We start from the raw sequence: 12,278 nt of genomic DNA, 5'->3' as shown, positions 1-12,278 counted from the left end.
CTATAGATTGGCAAAAGATCTTCACTAACTCTACGTCTGACAAGAGCTAATTTCCAAAACATATAAAGAACTCAAGAAGTGAGAGACCAAAAAACCAACTGACCCAATTTAAAATGGACTCCAAAGTAAAACAGAATTCTCAATAGAGGAATCTTGAATGGCCTAGAAGCACCTAAAGAAATGTTCATCAGGGAAATGCAAGTCAAAAACTTGATTCTACCTTACAAGCAACAGAATAGCTAATGTCAAAAACTTGAGAGACAGCATATGCTGGTGAAGTTGTAGGGCAAGGAGAATACTCTTCCACTGCTGGTGGGAGTGCAAAGGTGTACTACCACTCCAGAAATCAATTGGGCAATTTCTCAGAAAATCAGTAATTGTTGTACTTCAAGACCCAACTATACTAGTCCTTGGCCTATACCCAAAAGATGCTCCACCATTCCATAAGGATAATTTCTCAACTATATTCATAGCAGTCTTATTTTTAATCACCAGAGACTAGAAACAACCCAGATGTCCCCTAACTGATGGATGGATAAAGAAAATGTGGCTCAGTCATGCAGTGGAATACTACTCAGCCATTAAATAGAAGCGCTTCATGAAGTTTGCAGGCAAATGGATGGAACTAGAATATTTTATTCTAAGTGAGGTAACCCAGACTCAAAGTACATGCATGCTATGTAATTACTTATAAGATGATATTAGCCATAATGTACAGGATAAACACAGTATAATCAGCACACCCAAAGAAGCCAAATAACAAGAAGAGCTCAAGAGAGGATGGTTGACTCTGTCTCAGAAGGGGAAACAAAATAGTTATCAGAGGTTGATGGAAAGAGGGAATTGGATAAGAAATGAGACAGGGAGGAGAACAGACCTAGAGGAGAAATCAGGTCTAGGGAAAGCAGGGGAAAGAGAAGAAAAACAGTTGTTGTTGGGGGTTGGGGGAGCAAACTCCAGAACATGCCAGAGACCTGTGATGGGTAGAATCCCCAGGGGTGTATGGGGGTGATTCTAGCTGAGACTCCTAATAGTAGGGGGTATAGATCCAGAAGTGGCTACTTCCTCTAGCTAGTCTGGACTTTCAGTGGCGGGGGTAAGGGCGGGACCTCACCCAGAAAAAGGTGAACCAAAATGTGTCCTGCCTACAAGAATTTCAGGGACAAAAATCAAGCAGAAAAGGAAGTTATTGTCATCCAATGACTGCACCAAATTGAGACCTATCCCATGGGCAAGACCCAATCCTTGACACTATTCATGGTATTCTGTTATGCTTGCCAACAGGAACTTAGCATATCTCTCCTTCGAGAAGCTCCACTCAGCAGCCAATGGAAAGAGATGCAGAGACCCATAGCCAAACATTAGATGGAACAAAAGAAGTCTTATAGAAGAGTTGTGAGGACTGAGAGGCCTGAAGAAAATAAGGACTCCACAAGAAGACCAACAGAGTCAACTAACCTGGACCCTTAGGGGTTCCCAGAGACTGAATCACCAACCAAAGAGTAAGCATGGTCTGGACCTAGGCTCCCTGCATGGAGGTAGCCGATGTGTAGCCTGGTCTTCACGTGGATCCCCCTACAACTTTAGCAGGGGCTGTCTCTGAGTCTGTCGCCGGCATGACTGCCTGTGGAACCCATTCCCCCAAATGGTATGCTTCAGTGGAAGAGAATGTACCTAGTCCTTTAGTGACTTGATGTACAGTGGGGTGGGTGGGAGTAGGGTAGGACAGTGGAAGTGTGGGGGGCTAACACCCAGAGGGAAGTTCCCCTTTCACAAAGAATAAGAGAAAGTGGAATGGGGGAAGGATCTGCATAAGGGAGTACTTGGAGGAGAGGGAGGGCAGATACTGTGATGCAAAGTGAAAAAAAATAAATCTAATTAAGAAATTATTTCTTGTATTTTTGAGAGCATACAATAATCACATCATTTTCCCTTTTGTCCACTGTCCAATCATTTCTGTCTGGTCTTCCTGTATCTCTTTCAAATTCACAGCCTCATTTCTCATTCACAGCCTCTATATTCTCATTAACTCATATACACATGTGTGTACCCACATGAATGTTCCTAAGTATAACTTGCTCAGTCTGTATAATGTTACTTGTATGTTTTAAAGTCTGACCCTTTGGTATTAGATGGACAACTGGTGTGCCCTTCCAATCAGAATACTATTTATCCCACTATCAGGATTCCTTGGCAAAGTCAAAGATACACCCATAAAGTCTCTTTAATCTGACAGACTATACATGAGCTAAACAGCAACACACATGATAATGTGACCACTAGGCTCCAACCCTACACAAAGAATGGCAAGCAACTATTTTTAGCTATTGTGACTAACACAGTGGTTTCACATGTCACCTCAATATTCAGACATCTATTGTTTTTGGATGGTTTGATTACATAGTTGTCCTATATTTTATGATTTCATGTTGGAGTGTTGACTACTACAATAAAGAACACAATCTGCCAAAGTATTTAAAAAGATGTTGTTTATGGAATATGTTCAGAGAAGGCCACATACTCAGAATTTTGTGAACAGTGATATGTAATTAGCCTGTCTGATCCTGATTTGCTCTACTCATTGAGAGATCATTTTTTAAAATATAATCTTGCAGATGGCATATTATAAAATTGCCACTTTTCTTTTGAAAATATTGCCCTCCTTTGATTCATTTATTTTACAATTAATTATTGATCACTCAGCATTCCTGCAGCTCATTTCCTAGTCACAGAGGAATGGTAAACTAGACATAATCTCTGTTCCCAGAGGAGTTTGTATTCTACATCTTAAATGATGTCCTCAAATTTTGTAGTTATAAAATTAAAACATTTGCAAGTAGAATCCTGAAATAAATATAAGCCTCCATGCTAAGTTCTCTAACTCCAATTTATTTCTCTGTTGGAGGAGAGATCCTGTACCCTGTTACTTACATAGGGGCTTAGTTCTTACATCCCGGTGTGTTCCCTGGGTAGGGGTCGGGGAGGTGCCACAATTACCTGGTTGTACAATATCCTGGGAAAAGCTATCATATCTCAATAGACTTTAAGGACTTGTGTTAGATGTGAGATATAAAGGGGATTCTTTAATGGAAGAGCTGGCAGGTTTTTAGCAGTTCATACCTGCTCTGTAATTTTTGTTCCTCAATAATTTTAGAACTATTTCAAGATAATGTACCTCATAGAGGATGCATGGAGAAAGGAGGGAGAGAAGTAGTTATAAGTGAGGTGCTTAACAACACAGCCAGTATGTATAGGAATAACATCATCTCAAAGAGTACATGTAAGGAAACAAATAGTCAAGATGGCATTTAAAGAACTATGTATGGAGTAATCAGGCATATATATGTGATTGTAAGAGTATTGGGAAAGTAATTCAATTTCAATGAGATTTGAGGGAAGTAATGCAATCAATTGTGTTTAGTTGAACAAATCCTTAAAATGACAATGATTTGAATATAGCCAAAATAAATTGGATAATGAAAGTTCTTGTGTATTATGCAAATATCTCAATCTTGCACAATATTATAATGTTACCCTCAACCAAAGCATTCATACTTTGTTGTAGGCTTATACTAACACACTTGTTTCATCTTTGACATTTGATTCAAATGATGCTTTTCCCTCTTTTTTACATTGCCAAATCACATAAAGCAGATTTCAATAATATAAATCAAAATATACGTAAAGGTGCATACAGGCTAAATAAAAGTTACATTTACTTTTTAGTCTTGCAATAAGGAGGTTTAATCATTGCTGTGGAAATGTCCACCAAATAATAACATTTTCCCCAGAGATCTTAGAAATAGGCCAATCTAATGAAAAAGAAAAGACACATAGAAATGCTGAACACGTTATTCTTGAAAAGATTGATGTATTAAATATTTATGCAAACACATTAAATTGGCAAGTGTATGAAAACATTATTACATATTCATCACCTTCCCATTTCATCTTTTGGAAAGAACTACCTTTCTATAAAGCTAAAATGGATGACTATAAGTTATCCAAAGATTCATTTTTTAAATTGCATAGCATTGGATAGTTTTCCTTTAGGTTATATTAATTCCTATAAATAATCAAATTGCTCTTAGAATCAGAAAACTCTAATAATTTATTCAAAATAGCAGTGCCAAAGTGCACTTTCATCATTAGCCCTGTGCCAGGGACTTGTAATATGAAAGATGCGCCAACATGAATAAGAAATAAATGAACTCTTTCAGGTCATGGAATCACTTGGCTAAGAAACAAAACAAAAAACCCAAATAAACAAAAAAGATTTCATAACAAAAGTAAAATAGTATGAAAGAATGAATCAATACATTTACTAGCCACGTAACTTCTCTTGAAGTAAATCCTCATTGGCTTCAAAGTTTATGTCTTCTGAAAAGTATTACTTAAATTAAAATTTAAATTGACTATACCTCTCATTAAAAGTCAGAAACTTGACATGATTCTATATATGTTCTGCCTCACTTTGAGTCTTATTCCTTGTTTATACTTGGGTGTTTCTTCTCTCTCTCTCTCTCTCTCTCTCTCTCTCTCTCTCTCTCTCTCTCTCTCTCTCTCTGTGTGTGTGTGTGTGTGAATGCATGTGTGTGCATTGTGGCCCAAGGAAGACTGGAGTGTCCTATTTTTGTTTTTTGTTTTTACCACCTTGCCTTATTCTTTTGAGGCAAAGTTTCTTATTAAACATGAAGCTTATGTTTTTCACTTAGGTTGTCTGCTATCAAGTCCCAGAAATCATCTTCATTTTCTGTGGTATCTTGCTGGTTACTTTGGGTCTTGGATCTGAACTTTGGCCCTCATGCTTGAAAGCAATGATGAAATATGTCCAACCCTCCACTTACTGTTTAGAAGCTCCATTTTAATACCTTCCTCACTGAACTAGATGAAGTCAAAAGCCTTTAGTGTTGACTTAGTTTAATTCATCTATCCCAATTTGTAAGACACTAAGATGCTTGTATCATGGGAGAAAGAGGAGGGAGAAAGATAGAACTGTAGCCCCTTATAGATAATTTCTCATTGATATTTCATCTTTGATTGATAGTTATGTGATTGGTTCTGGCAGGTTTTGGAGTAATTTTTCCACCTCTGTCACGATGCTTAAATCTGTCTGATGGCCCTCTAATCCCTTCAGAGTTTAACTTCTCTCGCTCAGTTCTTCTTACTTACTCTTTTCATCCTACTGCTAAATTCTCCCTCTCTTTTAGTGTCTTGCTTTCTCTTAAATGTGTTTTCTTTTTTCTTGCCTTTCACTGGTCCCGAACAGAGACCCATTATTCAATCCCCAAAGCATGACTCTCTCATGAATAAACTTTTACAAAAAACAGGACATAAGAGGTGCATAACAAGTTCAGAAAAACACAGTGTAGCAGCATAAGAGTAAAACTAAATCACTGGATACGTCAGCTACTTACTTGGTCATGCCCTCGTTGACTGTGCTGGCCAATTGATAGTAGGTCATTTTTCTCCTAAAAATGGCTTTCCAAGCCTTTTCTTAGCATTCACAGACCTCTTAATACATTCTTCACTAATAAGGAAAATATTCTTTAGTACTGACTACTATTGTGAGTGGGGAATAATTTTTCTAATGTCATAATATCACTCCAAATTTTAATGATAATGACTCTAATAATTTTCTACAACTTAGTGGCTCAATGTAGTCAAAATTCATGTTTCACAATTTTTGAGGTCAAATGTATGAGTAAAGATGTCGGTGACACAGGGTTCCTTTTAGCAATTCTAGGCCAAATTTCCTTCCTTGCATTTTTAATTCTGGCTCCAATTGTATCTTGATATCTATGACTATTGCTTTATCATTTATCATCTCTCTCTGCATGTGTGGCCTCTCCTTCTCCATAGCTTTTTTGTCATGTGGAAGGATACATAATTGCATATAGGGCTAGTGTAAGCTTAGATTTTTCAAAATCTACTACTTTAATATGGGTTCCGAATGAATCAGTCCCCCTTCTAGCCCACTGTCCGAAAGTAGGGGAAAAAAGATGGAAAATAGAACAAGGGAATGTGCACCTGTTGAAAAGTAGTTCTTTGGGTGCAATTCCAATCTCTTTAAATTGGCACCAGTCAGCAGGAAGGACCAGAACCAGCTGGAATGTCAGGAGAAATTCTCTGCTGTGCATCCCTCAAGGAAGTGGAGATCAATGAAGAGTCAAGACCAAGCATTTCAAAGTTAGCTAAGCAAGTGCATAGTCACTGTTGGGTTCTACTTATACTTTCTTCAAACATCATGTGTCCTCTCATGGGTTGGCCTCAGCAAAACATCACATGAGTCTGCTTCAGAAAAGCATCACATGGCAAAACCAGAAATTGCCACTTTAGGCTAGCACAGTAATTCAGGATAGTTTCAATTGAAGATACTTAACTAGATCTAGAAAGACTTATTTTTCCCTCAGGTAAGACGATAATAACGATTTCAAAATTATGATTAGGTAAGCCTTTTCTTGAACCACAATTCAACTCATTACACAATTTTAACATATTCAATTTTTCTCACCATTCATAGGCAGAAATAGTGAATAAATTATTATTTCATTTTATTTATTTATTTTTTTCTTTTTCTTTTTTTCCTTCATTTTATTTTTAAAGAGAAAAACTATAATTCCTTTCCCTAGAAAAATTCTACATTCTTCAGGGCTTAAATAATAAACTGCAGTTAAATTTAAAAGAATATTTTTTCAACACATTAGATGCTCTTTTTATAAATTTATAAAAACATATAAAAATAATAGAAAACTATTGATATTGGAAAAATTAGTCAAACCAAAAATTTACACAAATGCTTGTATATTTTTGTGTATATTTTGAATATATGCATGTATGTATTTTTGGTGCAATGGTATACCTTTGGTATGTTTGTTGTTTGTATTAGTCATAGGAATATTCCCTTAACCCTATATAGCTTTTTTTTAAAGGCCTAAAGTGTTAAGATTCTAAGGTCTTGAATTTGAACAGTGAGGATTACTGTGATACATCTTAACCAATATTATAATAGCAAGGAAAATGTGCAATGTTTGCTATCAGTTTTAACATTTACTGAACAAAAATTGAATGCTTCTCAGAGATAGGCCTGCGTTTGTTACTGAAGATGAATATTTAGAATATGCTCCAATTTTCTGCAAATACTGTAGAAGACTATTAAACTTGATATTGGTAGAAAATTATTAGTCTAAGCATTATTCTATTATTTTTACATATATTTTCAATTACTTATTGTTTTATTTTTTGGTGATATTCTATACATCTAGATTCTATTAAGCTAAATTTTGTCCTCCCATGAATTTTCCAAAATGTAGCTGTCCTACTAAGCTTTATCTGTCAACCTAATACAGTCTGGAGTCATTTAAAGAAGAGGCTCAAATGGGAAATTACCTATATAGACTGCTTTGTGGGCATGTGTAGGGATTTGTCTTGATTATCAGTTGATATAAAAGTACCCATCCCACTGTGGGCAACCCTAGGTGTGTTGATCTGAACTGAATAAATACCTGGATGAGCATACGTCTGTCTATAAGGCAGCTTGCAGAATTCTCTCATGTATATTTAATGGTGTTTTAAACAGAATTCAAAAGTGAGTTGTTTGACACTAAATTTATTTATAATTGTGTTTTGATATTGACATCAGCCTTTTCAATAGAAGGAAATAAAATGCTTCTTCAATAATAATTCAGTTGGCTTTTCTTCTATATGAAAGTTGAAATTAATATGAGTTTTTACATAGGGTCAGGTTCCCTTAATACTAATTATTCATCATTGTCAATTCATGCATATATTTATGCAGTTATATTATTTGTCTGCTCATCAGCAATTAATTAATATTCTATGATACATTTTACTTAATTCATTGGTCTATTATCAATTTAGATTAATATTACTGTGTTAACTGTGTCTTAAGTTATTTTCCCATGTATTACTAATTAATTATCTACTAATATTTTTTCTGTTTTTTTTAAATATTGCTTCTATCAGATAAAAAAGTTTGCTAAAAAGGTTTGTTCAGATATTTTATTAAATCCCATTTGTAACCTTACTTATGTCCTAATGGCTTATGTGTTTTGGTTATCATTGCCTTAAAATATAGCTTGGTAGATGGCAGAGTTGGAAGCACTGCTTTATGGATGTTTTGAAAAATATCTGTGGTAATGTGTCCTATTAATTTTCACATTTATAAAATGTTTTGTTAAATGTGAAGAAAACCATTAAAGGCTATTTAAGGTATATTGAACCATCCCTAAAAGGTTCCTGCGCAAAGGTAACCTTTAAAGATTAACAACTAGTAATTTTATACTTTCATCATACATAATGCTCTTCAATATTCTGTAAGTATTTTATATTAGGACAAGCATTTTAAATGAGAAATAATGTGCAAGTACTTATTGGTTAAATAAAATTTAAAAGAAAGGCACAAGAAGAGTGTATAATTAACGTATTGTGTGCTTATCTACTTTGCAGTACTGAACATTGACCACAGGGTTTTGATTATGTTAGACAACTGCTCCACCCTTTATTCTAAAATCAAATAAACAGATATTTTACAAAAAATAGTCTTACTTGAAATGCTTCTAGATGTGAGCTAGCAACTCTTGCTTGTAATTTTAGTATGTTGCAATACTCCTCTTTATATGTGTGTGTGCTCATATGTGCACACACATGTGGATGCAAGCTTCTGTGGATGCAGAGAAATGCCCCATTGTGCTGAACTTGCAGTCACTATCTGTCTGGAGTGGCTGTTGGGAGTCAAACTCATTTTCTTTGGAAGAGAAGTACACATTCTTAAAAATTGAGCCATCTCTCCAACTCCTATTGTATTAGTTTTATATTTTGTGATCACTATAGAAGTCTAAGCATTCTAGAAGATTAGATGTAATATTTTACAAAGCTCATGGATTCAAAAGAAAAGGCTCAATATTCTAAAAGTTATGAAATATAGCTTTACTGTAATAATGGATTTGTATTTACATCTGCAAGTATTTTCAATTTTGTGATTTATAATAAATTTAGTCTAATTTATGAAAATATTCTATAAAAATTCATTAGAAGTTCTTGTGTTGGTCATTTGCCTGTGTGGTTGATTTTCAAGAGCCGTGTTTAATTAAGTCTTAACAGATGGAAGATAGAAATTATTCTCATAAAAGTATTTCATAGGATAAATGTTTCAATACCAAAATCTAATCAGAAATTTTATGACATGAAACAACTAGTGTAAAATTGTAAGATGAATGATTTAGCTCATGGTTCATGATTGACTGTATGGTCTAGGTTGTGGTTTTCTATGATAAAGAATAGACACTTTGCTTCTTTCTAGAAGATGCACAAGCCAACAAGTTCAGCATAACTAGAGAAAACTGCAATATTACAACCAGTCTATGTGCAAGTAATTAAGTCATGAAAGTATTAAGATATGAAAACAAATATAAGATCATCTTATGTTCCATTATTACAAATGCCTCAGTTATGTCTTTGTCTTTCTTTGTTTTGATACCATGAATACCTTGAAGATAACCAAAGTGATTTTAAAGCTCGCACAGTGTTTTTATCCAGTTGATTCTGTAACTGTTGTCACAAACCTCTTCTATAATGTGAAATACATGGTCCATCAGTCATATAATATGAATGATGAACATTTACAAATGGAATATAAAAGATATTTAAAACACTAAATACAAAATTTTTAAATTTATACATTATATGTAGGAAAATTAATTATAATGTTCATTTATTTCAACTTTGGTTCATGACACATGTATCATAATTTAGTCTCATCTTTATTTTGGTTGAGTGAATGAATTTTTAAAAATAATTATGAGAAGGATGATGCCACATATAAAGGCAGACTTACATAGCATGAGACCCACAAGACTACAAATCTATCAATACTGTGGAAGATGGGCATTATAAGTCAGGGACTCCACTGTAAAGGGTTTCACATTTGGTTAAATGTCTTGATAGGAAAGTAAATATAAAGGGAAATTTTTCCTTGTTGCTCTTAAGAAACTACCTTTCTTCTGAGGATAATGGCAACCCTGTAGGAGGATCAGCAGTCTCAACTAACCTGACCCCGGAGATCTCTCAGACTCTGAGTCACCAACCAGGAAGCATACATCAGCTGATATGAGGCCCCCAACACATATACAGCAGAAGATTGCCAAGTCTGGACTCAGTCAGAGAAGATGCACCTAACCCTTGAGAGACTTGGAGCCCCAAGGAGTGGGAAGGTCTGGTGGAGTGGGGACATCTTCTTGGAAATAGGGGAAGAGGTGTGAGATGTAGAACAGGGATAAGGTCTGGACTATAAAAAAAAAAAGAATAAATAAAAAAGAAATATAAAAATTTTTTGAGATGGGTGGGTGACCTCATCCCTTAACTTGGAGCTGTGCCTATCTACAGGAGATGGTCTCTACAGGTTCTATCTCCTCTTTGCTGAGTATTTTTGGCTAGTGTCATCCCTGTTGAGTCCTGGGATGTTCACTTCCCTGGCATCTGGGACTTTCTAGTGGCTACCCCCAGTTCCCCGTCTCCCACTGCTACATCAAAGAAAGGCCATCCAGAGACCACCTCACCTAGGTATCCATCTCATCTGCAGATACCAAACCCTAACATCATTACTGATGCCAATAAAAGCTTGCTGACAGGAGCCTGGTATGACTGTCCCCTGAGAGGTTCTGCCAGGACCTGACTATTACAGAGGCAGACACAGCCAACCGTCAGACTGAACCCCAGGACCCTGATGCAAGATCTAGGAAAGAACTGAAGGAGCTGAAGGGCATTGCAACTTCATGGGAAGAACAATTATTAAATAATTGGACAATCTAGAGCTCCCAGGGACTAAATCACCAACCAAAGAGTATACATGGAGGGACCGATGGCTCCAGCTATGCAGAGGATGGCCTTATCTGGCATCAGTGGGAGGGGAGGTTCTTGGTCCTGTGTAGGCCCAATACCTTGTATTAGGGGGATGCTAAAGTGGTGAAACAGGGATGAGTGAGTGTTTGGAGGAGCACCCTCATAGAGGCAAAGGGAAGAGGGGATGGAATAGGGACATGTGGAGGGGAAAACGACAAGGAAGATATAATTTAAAATTTAAATAAATAAAATGTTGAATAAAAAATCCTCAAAAAAAGAAAGAAATTACTTTTCTTCCTGTTTTATGACTCAAGTATGTGGTATCTTCAGTAGTACGGTCTTATCAAAATATTATGGTGGGTAACAATGAACAAAATCAATAGTTTTTTAATGTCTCTGTGTTTAGGGACACTCTTGACCACCACCTCAAAAACTGATAAACCATTCCTGATGCTGAGAATTTTATCTGATAGCCTATGTCATCTGGGAGAGGCATTGTCTTCCTGTTGTAAGGTGACTCCATTCAAACTATATATATACATATATATGTATGTATATACATACATATATATGTATATATATGCATACGTATATATGTATATATGCATACATATACATATACATATACATATACATATACATATATATATATATATGAGCATACATTTTAAGAAGCTTTACAATAGTAGTGGCATTTACAAAGGTTTGTATTGCCAGTCCGGAGACTCATTCACTACCCCGTGCTCCCAATGCCACAACATATTTATTCCTTGGTGTTACTCTGTGTGTTTCCCGTTTATCTCCTCAAATCTACCCCGTGACCTCATACAAATCCATCCTATTATTATTTCAGTTTAAACACATACATCTACAGACTAAAAGCTAATACAACCATATGAAAAGGAACATAAATAGCATTTTTTTTTCACTGTGCCTTGGTTACCTCACTCAGAATGATTATTTCCAACTCCTTCTACTTACCTATGGAATTTTTTACTTCATTTTCCTTTAATTATGAATAAAAATCTACTGATAAAGGTACTATATTTTTATTTTAAATTCTTCATTTGACTCCACTTCCTGGCTATTGTGATTAGAATAACAATGAAGGTGGGTGGATAAGTACCTCTGATGCTTTGGCTACAGACCACTGGTGATATAGCTGGAACATGCAATAGCTTCATTTCTAAATTTTTGAGAAAACTTCACACTGATCTCCATAGTGGCTGACTGGATGAGAAAGCTGTGCTCGTATGTCTGCGTATGTGTTCTGCACTTAGTGGGACTCTTTGATGAGAATGAGTAGGTGTGGCATTTTTCAAAGAGGTATGTCATTGGACATGAGCTTTGAGATTTAAAATGCCCATGCCATCCTAGTTAGAGTGTGCCCCCTTCCTCCCTCCCTCCCTCCCTCCCTC

The sequence above is a fragment of the Arvicanthis niloticus genome, chromosome 15 (assembly GCF_011762505.2).
Source record: "Arvicanthis niloticus isolate mArvNil1 chromosome 15, mArvNil1.pat.X, whole genome shotgun sequence".
In the NCBI taxonomy this organism is placed as follows: domain Eukaryota; kingdom Metazoa; phylum Chordata; class Mammalia; order Rodentia; family Muridae; genus Arvicanthis; species Arvicanthis niloticus.
Note: the sequence above shows the minus strand (reverse complement) of the source record.